Here is a 12,016-nt window from a genome sequence, read left to right as displayed (position 1 = left end):
TTCAATGCATCAGGGAAACGTGCTCATAATTTTCTTTGGAATTGCTTTCAATACCTTCGCCTAATACGCTGAAGGTACATTACGAACTTTCTTTAACAAAGCATATGTGCTCAGTTTCGTGCGACTTGTTTGAAACATAGAACAGGTGCTAGAGCTATGCTACGAGTTTCATCATTGGCTGGAGGTCATCGGTGAAGATAAATTTGGCGTCGACACAATAAGGAGGCGAAAGCATTTCAACTTTTCTAGAACACTCCTTTCTGGTACAGCATGCTTTCTTTGCTCATTAAGATTATTAGTGACTTTGCTGAAAGGAGACTCCCTTTCCTTCTTGCCATATTGATGAAAGCACTGAAGTCAAGTGTGTCGAGCAACATTAGCACTTGCACAACTTTACTGAAGTAAGCTCAAGAAGATCTTAGTATCCGAAGTTCCATGTACAGCTTGTGGCTACGCAATAATATTTAAACAGGAGGGTGCAAGTGCGGGAGCAACGAGTCTCCAGAAAGAATACGCTGCTTGATGTTTGTGCAAATATTGAAATATTGCTAAATAGTTTGTAAAGACGAGCTAATCATGAGACCACCCTAAGAGCACTCGGAATTACAATAAGAATAAAATATGAGTAAGAAAATGTTTCTAATTATCAAAATTCTGGAGCTTTATTTCTGGAGCGGACCTTCTCTCACGCTGCTTGTTCTCATTTTTTTTTTTTTGAGATCCAGGTTCATATCACTTACGTGCAGCAGAAGCCCCTCACAGCAGAACTACTGCAGCAAGTCTATGCGAGACTTATTAGAGCAAAATTTTAGTCGCAATAGACTGCTGTTTAGCTTATCTTTCAGTACAGTGGACACACTGCACAACTGCGCGACCACATCAACGTGCTCCAGAAAACATTTCTCCATGTCCTTTCCTTTCTCTTGCAACAATGGAGCGCCACCTGGCACTGCAGGAGTTGGTAGAACTCTGGACTCACATGATACATCAACTTTTATAGCGCTTCCATAGGGGTAATCTCTCAGCAACTCTTTAACTTCGCTGACTTGCGATACCTTTGCGTATCATTTCTCATTCGGTTGATGATGCCTGCGGTTTCTGGTGAGTATATTTACTGCTTTTCGCATCACTGCGGGGGTGTACAACCCGCAAAGACACATACGCCATCAAAACACCTTGTCAGGCTAGTTGACAAATTTTCGCCAACGTAGCACGTTGTGTAAAGGAACACTACACACAGGTGCACAGGACAAGCGCAGCGTTCTGTCTATGCTTGTGTGTCATGTTCCACTGTAAAGATAATTCCATTGGCAACACATACGTGACATATGACATCGCTTCACATTTATGAAAACACGATATGAAAAACCCTTTCGTTATCTAATTTCTAGAGCATGTGGCAAAAAACGAAACTGATTTCATAAAATAGCACTTTTAATCCATGCAGGTTACTTCCTATTACATTCGGTTGAAGGATTTAAAGTAGAAATATGCCCCCTAACATTTAATAAGTGAAGTTCCAAGTTTTAGCGCTGCTATATATTCCTGTAACATGTTAAGCATTGCTGGTTCCTCAATGTCTGGCTGCGAATACTAGACATCAGTTTTTTTAGCTAGTTTTCTTGATCGATGAAAGTTTTTATTCATCTTGTCAAGGATTAGGAAATTGAGCGTTTTATTTACTTTGGCTTATTTTTTTTCTGCAAAATGCCCATAAGAGAAAAACCAACTTCCAATTGTTTAAAGCTGCTGACCAACTGAGTATAGGAGTTTTTGATGCAGAAGAATTTTTGGTAAAAAGCGGCGAATCGATCTAAGGTAGAAGATGGCAGCGCGCGGCAACAACTGGCTTCTCCGTGTCGTATGCTGTAGCGCCAAGCGAGGTGCCGCATTTTACGAGCGTGAATTCGCTCTCAGAGAAAACTGCTCGGCTTTCTAGTTTAGCCTATAACGGGGAACATCGCACATCGCAGACGAGCAAGTGATACCGAGAAACGGACGAGCACGCTGTTTCTTGGCGTACGCGGAGCAACTTTAGCTGCATAACGTCACGTGGCACCCGGCGCCGTAGCAGCAGACGAGGAAAAGACAGCGCTGGCCTTACTCGTGACACTAGCCCCGTCCCCTGTCACGTGGTTCTCGTACGAAAATAATGCACTACAGAAGCACAGATTGGCAACCAGTAATAACTTATTTTCCTTACCTTTATCGATAAGGGACCGCTCTTCCACTGCAACAGTCGGCACAGCCGTCCACGACGGGGTCGGCCTTGTCCCTTCCTGTCAAGTGCTCCGAGAAGAGGCCCTAGCCGTTGCACATCTGCCCTCCATGATAGCCTGCCAGGACTCTCCATTTAGCGTAATTTCTCCATATGTCACACCTGAAAAAAATGGGGAAAATACCACGTGGTCATGATTAAAGAACACTTAAAAGCGAAACCAAAGTACAAAGTACGAAGAAGCGACAAAAAAATTCTGCCCTTCTAGGCACAGGTTGAAAAGTGAGGTGCACCTATGTCGTGGCACAGGTAACTCGAACTACTTCTTGGAATTCAAAACGCAGACGGTGGCTGCCACGCAAATTATTATTTTTTACTTCTGCCCTGTTCATGAAGATTCAAAGATGGTTTTGTCACAACAAAAGCTGGCCACCGGAATGTTCTTCACAGTAGCCAGTTTCTGCAGCAAGCATTCAAATGCCGTCGGCAGATATAATTTGCAAGTCTTCCACTGACGAAAAAACTGAAGAGCAACCGCTAAGATATGCTGAAGTGAAATTTCCGTCTGCGCGTCAGCTTGCATCAATGGGCCCATGAGCAACTGTCAACAAGTAGCTACAGTTTCTTACAACACCGCAGAAAAATGCACCGCGCCACACCAAAAAACATATTCACTCGAAAAAAAGAACCACGGAATATCTTTCGTTTCGTACTATAGCTGACTTGATAAGCACAACGTTTTCTTCCTAAAGACTACAGAAAAGGTGTGCTTAGTGTGCGGAAAAATGTTGCCCTTGTTTTGCTCCCCGAGATGCCACCTCACACAGCCGTGCAGCACGCCTTGTATCCTCTCCTCAGTTTTTCCGACAGTGCCGGAACATTCACGTGCACAGAAAGAAAGTTTAAACTGCAGAGCATACGAAAAAAAAAAAACGTGCACATGCATAGCAGGCGGCAGGAGCAGACGAAGGGAATGGCAGCCGAAGCGATAAGAGCGAAAGCGCTGCCCGTTGGCACAACAGATGAAATGTCCAAATAAAGACATAAGATACCCAAAAAGAAATCAGCCCAAAGCATATTTTATTTCTACACCTAATCGCATCACTTCACTTTATTCTTATGTACGTTGAAAAGACAGCACCACATACGCATAAGTCATTGAATTTTCCTTTGGCTACTAGTGTCATGGCGACGCTTTATTGCCAATACCGAAACTAGACCCAGTGTCCAATCACTGGTTTCGCTTCGTGTTGTCCCTTTTTTGAAGTCTCGTGTTTTGCTTACGGTAACTTCTTAAAATCCGCATTCCGCCCGACCTTCCATGGCGCAACTACACCCTTCTAGTCCGTCTAGGGCTTGGAGTCCAATTTTCGAATGCGTACCCCTTTCTTATTGGAATGGCCAACAGCTCACTTTGTGATTTCTGCGGGTGTAACGAAAAAAATCAAGCACCTTCTTTGCGAGTGCCCTCGTTTCAAGCCGCAAAGAGCAGCCCTCTCAGCCACGCTAGACCAATTGGACAAGCGCCCAATAACAGAAAACAACATCCTTTGGACCTGTACTACGCGAACATCAGTGCGATACGCTATGAAGGTACTGCTGCGTTATTTAAAATACACTGTACTGTACACTGTGTGACGTAGTATGGGTCGGTGACACTCTATAACACTAGGAACGCCTTCGCATACTACGTGACAGTGGCCACCTAAACCGTTCTGTACCGTGTGCGCGCGTGTGTATGCGTTTTTTTGTGCTTTTTTCATTCTTTTTCTTTCTCTCACCAGTCGCATCCCTCTGGCCCTCCCCCTGTACAGGGTAGCCAACCGGAGGTAATCTCTCCTTAACCTTCCTGTCTTTCCTTTGCCTCTCCCTCTCTCTCTCTCGGGATGAATACATTCCGAAACTGGTAGTCTGAATCCAGTCTGAAACTACAGTCTGAATCCTCAGGGTTCCTCCAAAGTGCATGTCCAACAACGTCAAGATAAGATTTGGCTGAAGCCCTTGCCTAAACGTTGCCATACAGCCTGAGTGACCCGTTCTTTGACCGCCGCTGATTACTTCAAGCTCTATCTTCGTGCCTTTCTACTAACTACTGATAGTTTAAACCCTTGCTGGATTGAAGTCCGCATTACGAAAATCCGCTATCAATGCTTCGTTCCATGCTGCAACTAGGTTTACGTGGTTTCGGGGCGTCAAAAGGAGTGTAAGCACTTGGGAGGAAAGAAAACAATATCCGACTTGGCGCGAAACACTAAAATAAACGAATCCCATTCGAAGGAGGCCATAGCCAAAGCCCGCATGTTCACTAAAGAAGTGCGACGACGTCTGGTTTCCCGCGTATATTTCTTACGATGCACATACCGATTCTGGGTCGCTTGATCATTGTCAGCAGCGTACGCTCCCACGCTACGATCGCAGACAATACCTCCTGAATAAAATATTTATTGCCGCGTTTGTATGGACAGCGCATTTTCCTGGCTTCCCGATTTAAGTATGACCACACGACTGCAGAGACAGCAAAAACGTCTTGCTCGTAAACGTAGTATAACCAGAAAGTAGGTCGCTGACAGAGGACATGTTCATGGGGATATTGCCAGCTGCTTCAATTTTCTGTTTTCCTTTTGACCTGAGCATCCAAGCACCGACAGCCTGAGAGCATTGATTTTCTTTTACCATTTCCCTCTGGATATGGAGTTGTGCAGTATAGTTACGCTATAGCGTAACTGTTTAGTTGTATTCCTTGAGACGAGGGGCTGCATATCATAGCGCTAAATGCAGGGGTGGCTATTTTTTTGCTTACGGCACGTTTAAAGGCGTAACTTTATTTATTTACATTGCTTCTTTAAGAACGGTTCAATTGTTGCTTTTATATTTTAGGTAAGAAATTATTTTTGTTTCACATGACCTGCAAATAGCTTCACTCGACCTGCTGCGTCAATAGCTTACTTTTCATTTACAGACACTTCTGTGCTCAAAAAAAAAAGAAATAAAGAAAACGTCTGTAGAACGTACGACGGTATCCTACACCTTGATTGCCTAATTTTAGATATATTTTCGAAAAGAAAATTTTAGATATATTTCAGTTTTGCCGATACGTGAGCCACGACACCATGTGTACAATATTTGATTGTAATTGTGATACTATATGTATGCCAACTCGAACAACTCAAACAATGAGTGGACAGGTGTGACTGTCTGATGAGTTCAGACAACTGTAACGTGTAAGAGACATTGGATCGGTGATGTACACGCTATGCCCGTAGATGGGAACGTAAGTTTCATAATGCTGGCAAATGGTTCCTGTCAATCGACTTGCACGCACACAACCTCAGTTACCTATTTGGCCAATCTACCCTTTTACCATTGAAAAGACGGGGAATGCGGGAGATGGAAATTCAAGATGATGAGCAAAACGTTTTGCTCATCATCTTGAATTTCCATCTCCCGCATTCCCCATCTTTTCCCTGGATTTTTACCGACGGAAGATGAAGGAACAAGATGAGCGCCCTCTGCTCGAAACGTTGGCGCCTGCATTCACCTTGTTCACGTTTAGCTCATCGCCTTTTACCATTGAGTCATTTTAAAGGAGCTGGCCTTGGCCAACAATGTTCGCGAGGAATACTTTTCTTGTTCTTTTATTTTGTTCTGTATTTCTGGCGTAAGTGTTTTTTTATGCTATCATTTTTTTATCTGTTTATTCCCGGTAAACTGTGGTCATTGGCGGCTTGCATGGCTTTAGGCATATCGCGAGAGAAGGAAAAGCGCGATCGAAAATATTAGAGGCCCTTGCTGCTTGGACAGCCAATCATACGTCTTCTCTGCATTGATGGCCAGAATAGCCACACGTTACTATGGTTGAAAAATTAAATTATGGAGCTTGACGTGCCAAAACCACGATCTGATTATGAGGCACGCCGTACTTGGAGACTCCGGAAATTCGGACTACATGGCGTTCTTTAACGTGCACGTAAATCTAATTACACGGATGTTTTCGCCCCCATCGAAATACATCCGCCGTGGGCGGGATCCGATCCCACGACCTCATGCTTAGCAGCCCAACGCCATAGCCACTAACAACCACGGCGGGTACCTTACTATGGTACGGCCGTTTTATTTCGATGCAGTCACTGACTGTCTGTGCATCTCTTGAGCGCAGGAAGCTGTAAACAAAATCAGACAAAAGCATTGCAACCACCGTCGTTTATAAAACACACTTTTCACTTAGTATGCGTTAAGCATTTCTATGATAAAGAATCACCCCTCCCCCATCCTACCTTATTTTACCTTGGGGAGCTCAAAATAATTTGCATAGTTTACAAAGGATGTCTAAAAGAATTAGGTTTACACATTTCTTCATGTACTACACAACTTAGTGCTCCTATGAGGCATGACGAAGTTTCCTCCGATACACGCTAGCCTTCGGTGTCACTGTGGCTATTTTCAAGACTTCTTTCTCTTGTATTTTTTTTCTCAATAGGCAAATAGTATCAAGTCAAGGACAAATGAACGAGTCATATCACACAAAGAAAGAAGTCATTATTTCATTATTTTGTACGTTCTGTCGTACTAGAAGAGAAAAAGACATTCTTGAATGCTACCAAATCAATTTTGTCTTATACTCAATTTTCGAGAGATTTGAAGAACAAAGCCAGACGCAGCGTGTGGTACGTTTACGCTACTAGGAAAAAAAAAGAAAAGATAAATTAGGGCATCGCGCAGGTGGCAGAGGTGCGCAATTCACGAGTCTTAATGAACATGCGCTTGCTTCTGGAGAAGAGGAATGTAAACGTGGATCAGCGACGATTGTGTATAGAAGACACATGTGGGCAGAGTGCTAAAAGGCGAGTAACCCACATTGAAAATAAATAAAAGGATGAATTAAGGGAAGACTTGTTCTGCGAAATGTAGCTGCAGCACAAGAAAGATAGCAGGCAGAGAAAGTGCCCAGGAGAAAAAAAGAACAACAAAAAAAGAAGGACGGAAAATGAAGGAGTGGCTTCATTATCATCTATATATAGTCAATGTAGCGTATTCGACTACTTCGAGGCATTCTGTGTCTCCAAAAAACTCTCTCTTCCTTTCTTTTGCCCGCTGCAATCAAAACCATGCAGGAAATGCAATTTACCGGAGCAAGCTGCACGAACTCGGACTGAGAGCAAGAAACATAAACCAAGTGTACAGACCCCGAGAGAAAAAGAAAACAGTAATGCGAAGATGCATGTGGTCCGAGTCTTGTTTCTCATTGCTTTTCTCGTCACGTCATCGACGGCTGCTCACGTTTGTACTTGATGGATTGCCTCGGCCACGCAATAGCGAAGTGCAGGGTCAGACCAGGTTCCTTGCGCTTGCTTTAGCCGAAAAAAGACACGAGATTGTAGACTCGATTAAGACGACAGGCACACGAACATCGGCTGTCCATCGTCTAAAGCTTTGCTGTTTGCCTTCTAGCTCCGTGTGTCTTTATGTGCAAGCTAAAGTGCCATAATGAGAAAAGCACAGGTAAAGTAACAGTATCACTCACTCCGACGTTCGTGTTTTAATAGTGTTCAGAGGTAGTCACATCGACTATCTTTCTTAAGGCACGTCTCGATACTTCCCTGTGCGCTCTTAATTCCTGTTTCCTTGACTGAATTTCTTTGTGTTGTGATACCAGGCTCGCTCCAAGAAGCAAGCAGCAATATTTGCTGCTTGAATCTATTTACTAACACAACCACAGGGTCATCCAGCTATTTGTTGAGTTCTCTGTTTCACATACAATTGTTTTTAAAGAGCGCGTAGGTTGTTTACCCGTCCTTGCTTTCTTTCTTCTTTCTTTAGCTTTCCTCTAAACGCTGAGAGTACGTGAAAAGACGTTGATCGTGGTCACTCCCCCCCCTCCATTTGCCGTCTTAACTGTCGCACGGATTTACATATCTGACCAGTGATAGCATGAGTGTGCTAAATTATTTGTGATTTCTTTCTATGGCGTGCAACTGCTAGCTATGGGTATCAATTCGCCTTTCTGGTAAACAGCGCAAAAGCAGACAAAGGATGCCAAAATAGGTGGGACGACCACAAGCACTTATCTTCGCCACACCCCTTTTGCCGTTCTTTGCCTCATTTTGAGCTGTTTAACAAGATGCAACGCCAACTGGCCAGGTCTTATAATCGACTAGCCTCTCATCGTATGCGTCAATTAAATGAATGTCATTAGCGAACGGGAACCAAATAACAACATTTAACAATGCCTGAATAGGACAGTGCCTGAGTAGAACCAGTCAAATCCGATCTGCAGTATCACTACCCGTTAATAGGCGTAATTACCTCGGTAGGTAAAGGAATAATTTTTTTCTTGGAGCTTTAAATATGGCCACAGGCCATAAACTCTCGTGATTTTGCCGCCTGAGCAGCAGCTGAAGTGCTGCAAAGGTCACATTGCAAAGGTCACACTGACGATTACGATACTCCCTAATGTGTAATTAGAGTGCAGCTCTATACGTGTTTTCATTTCACGATATATTGGCTCACGCGGACACTCTGTCTCGTGCGGCAGGTTCCAAGCGGAGCGAAGTGCGGCGCGACTGCCACGCTAATCGGGAGATCGCGAGAAGCAGCGCGTGGGTGACGCGTGGACGCGATTCACAGCAGCCGCCACAGACAGACCTCTGCTCATGCAGCGCTTTGCAAAGCGAACAAAAGACGCGTAGAGTGCCTCGATGCGCGCGCCGCCGCGAACGGAGCGCAGGCGAGTGAGCGCATCGAGGCGCCCTAACGACAGGCGCTCGCCATCGTCGCCACAGTCAGTCTTGCGCGGCACTGCGCTTCTTTTCTCACGCTTTCGCCATGGCCTACTCCGGTTTCCGCTTCATGGTTCCGCGGCACCCTCCTTCTACGCTTTCTTCCTCACGCTATCCAACCAGACTGCTGACTGGTTAACATCCCTGCCTTCCTGAATTCTACTCTCTCTCTTTCTTTCCTCACGCTGTCTTCGCATCGCCGACTTTCGTCTCCCGATGCGCTCCACGTTCGCTCATCTGTCGCTGTGCTCGTTCACTCTGTTACCAGGTGGGACAACGACGCTCACCGCAGGAACGGGCGCTTGAGGTCTGCCCTCTAAAACAAAGAAAAACAAAGAGAGAAAGAAAGAAAAAAATAAAGGAAAAAGCAATCGCAGAGTGCAAAATGAAATGGCAAACCAAGAGCGGAAAGAACTTCAAAGTTAAAGAAGTAACATATTGGGCGCAACCATTTTGCGATTACTTTTGAAGTCGGGACAGCAACATGAAATCGAAGCAGCGGGGTACTGCGCGTTAGGATTGGTTTAGTTTACGATCGAGAAAAGCGTTTTTATACGTTTCTTCTTCTTTTTTGCAAATTTGTGATGCTGGCTGCGGTCGCTGACGGAAGCTAAGTGAACTGGGACGAAATTCACAAAACTAAGAGAATTTCTGTTTGACTTGCATTTCGGCACTCACCACTAGCGATAGCAATCTCGCTGATAACGAGAGAACTTCCGTGACGACGGGCAATTCTGAGAACGACTTACGAAAGTGAACTTTCGTGAATAAAAAGCCCGGAAGTCTCATCCAGTTCATTCCTGAATGACATTCTTCGTATGCCACTGCTACGGGCGCAATATGACTGCGACTTTGCAAACAACGATTACAGCAGGGGACGTTTCCCTAGTTTAAATGGTGCCCCATGACGCGTAATGTTTTAGAAGCAATTTTGGTGCAATTTCTTATCCACTTGAGCGCTGTACAAGTTTTGTGCGCTTCAAAACATGCACACGCACATAAGCACACGCACGCACACGAGCACACGATTGTTCACTCACCCGTAAGTCAGCAAACTGTGCCCATTCCTTCGGCTGGCAGCTCACTTACTGTGACCAAGAAGGCGGAGCTCCAAACTGAATATTGTCACAGGCGTCCGAGTTCCATCCCCAGTAGCGTTTGGAGGGCAAACGTTTGTTGTCTTTATCATACAACGAGGGTGAGGCTGATCATGAGCAGGTGGCCAGACCACGAAGCCTTAACAATGACGGTGTTAACTGTAAAAGATGGACGAGATGGACGAGATGGGCGATCGGGTGGACAGACGAACGCAGACGGCAAAGACAGTTTAGAGCCCCGTTTAGTGTCGCGGTAAATAAAGGCTACTTCTCTCCCACCATCGCGCGCCACGCAAAACACGCAAGCTCGCTCGCAAACAAAAAATGAGCCAAGAGGGCCCCGTTGAAGCCGCTACATCTTTTCGCCATTTCCCTCGACACCTTAGCTGACGGGGAGGAAGCAAAAAGAAGCGCGCGTTCTAAGGAGTAATCTACGTAATGAGGGTGAGGTGGGATCGATCCGCATTACGGGGGCGGCGTGTCCCGCTCGCAGGCCGATGTCGGCGACAGCACAGGAAGCAAGATGGCACGCGAGCGCATCTCTTTCCTCCTGTCGGCTCCTGCCAGCAACCCGAATTTATTGCGTTTGTTTCGGTGACTGCGCACACGTGCTGCGTCATTTGTTATCTGGTCGACGGCGTTCCTCTCTTGCGCAGTAAGGCTTAGGTGCTTCTTGCTTCCGAGAGCCTTTAGGATTTCCGCGTATAACGCGTTGCTTGCCTGATGAAAAGGAAAGGGTAGGGGAATGGGGATGGTCGAAGAACGTACTGTCGCGAAGACCATTCGTACTTGTTTTCACGACGCGCCGTTAGAGCCAGCCAATATATCCTTCCATTCCGTGCGCAGTGCTCAAATATATGGACTGATCTAGCTTACAGTAATGGACTCATGGAAAGAACAGCTGTATCGGATGAAGATACTAGAAACAGTTACAGAGAAAACGGGCCTTCTATGTGCGGCTACTGATGTTCACGGTGTAAAAAAATTAGAGTGATAAAGGCAGCTAGCATTCGATCAAGTAGGAAGGAAGGAAGGAAAAAGTGGAGAAGGAAAGGTAGGGAGGTTAACCAGTATGGCTTAACCGGTTTGCTACCCTGCACATGGGAGAGGGATGGGGGAGACTAAAGATGGGGAAGGGGGAGAGGGAGAGAGAGCACATATCACAGCACACACACATCGTCCGTTGGAGTCCATCATTCTGGCATGGTACGCGACGTCACTCTCACAGCCGCTTGTCCAATCCCGTCTCTTTCAAAAACCGAAGTAGTCCCTTTGTCGCCTTCACCTGCGATATCTTCTGTCGGCGGCATGTGAAAATCGTGTCGAGCGACAATGGTCTACTGTCAAGGCGCGCTAGAACAGATGCCAGGGACTGTCGCTGAACGTTATAGTCAGGACAGTCGCACAGAACATGTTCCAGCGTCTCCTCGCAAAGACAGGCATTACAGAGATCGTTGTCGGCCATTCCAATGCGGAAGGAGTAAGATTTGGTGAAAGCCACCCCCAGCCATAAGCGATAAAGCAGGGTCGCCTCTCTTCGACGCAGTCCAGTTGGCATATAGAGATGCATCAAAGAGGGCAGGTGGTATTGACGGTTGCTCTGGGTGGTCTGGCTGTTTGGTGTGCACCATAGAGATAGCGTGATCTCATGTGCAAGCACTCGAAGTCTGCTAGCTGCGTCGGATCGTGAAAGCGGTATGGCCTCTTCTTGTGCGTCTTCAAGAGCTGCCCGAGCGGCATTATCGGCGTCTTCATTTCCAGTGACGCCGCAGTGACTTGGCAGCCACTGAAACGTCACATGGTGTCCTTTCTCCTGTGATGTATGGAGTAGGCATCTAATATCGAATACGAGCTGTTCGAATGGCCCGCGATGCAGAGCTGATAGTACAGATTGTAGGGCTGCCTTTGAATCGCTGAAGATTGAC

The 12,016-nt window shown here is 45.8% G+C and overlaps 1 long non-coding RNA gene across 1 annotated transcript; it reads right to left on the bottom strand.

The window, feature by feature from the left end:
- Positions 1-2,209: 2,209 nt before the first annotated feature.
- LOC139054634 (uncharacterized) lies at positions 2,210-10,567 on the bottom strand. Its single transcript, XR_011511378.1, has 3 exons — positions 10,035-10,567; positions 9,179-9,310; positions 2,210-2,380 (listed from the first exon to the last, which is right to left on the bottom strand). It is a non-coding gene; the product is annotated as an uncharacterized lncRNA (long non-coding RNA).
- Between the last annotated feature and the right edge of the window lie 1,449 nt (positions 10,568-12,016).

The sequence above is a fragment of the Dermacentor albipictus genome, chromosome 1 (assembly GCF_038994185.2).
Source record: "Dermacentor albipictus isolate Rhodes 1998 colony chromosome 1, USDA_Dalb.pri_finalv2, whole genome shotgun sequence".
NCBI lineage: Eukaryota > Metazoa > Arthropoda > Arachnida > Ixodida > Ixodidae > Dermacentor > Dermacentor albipictus.
This window is presented reverse-complemented; position numbering and strand designations above follow the sequence as displayed.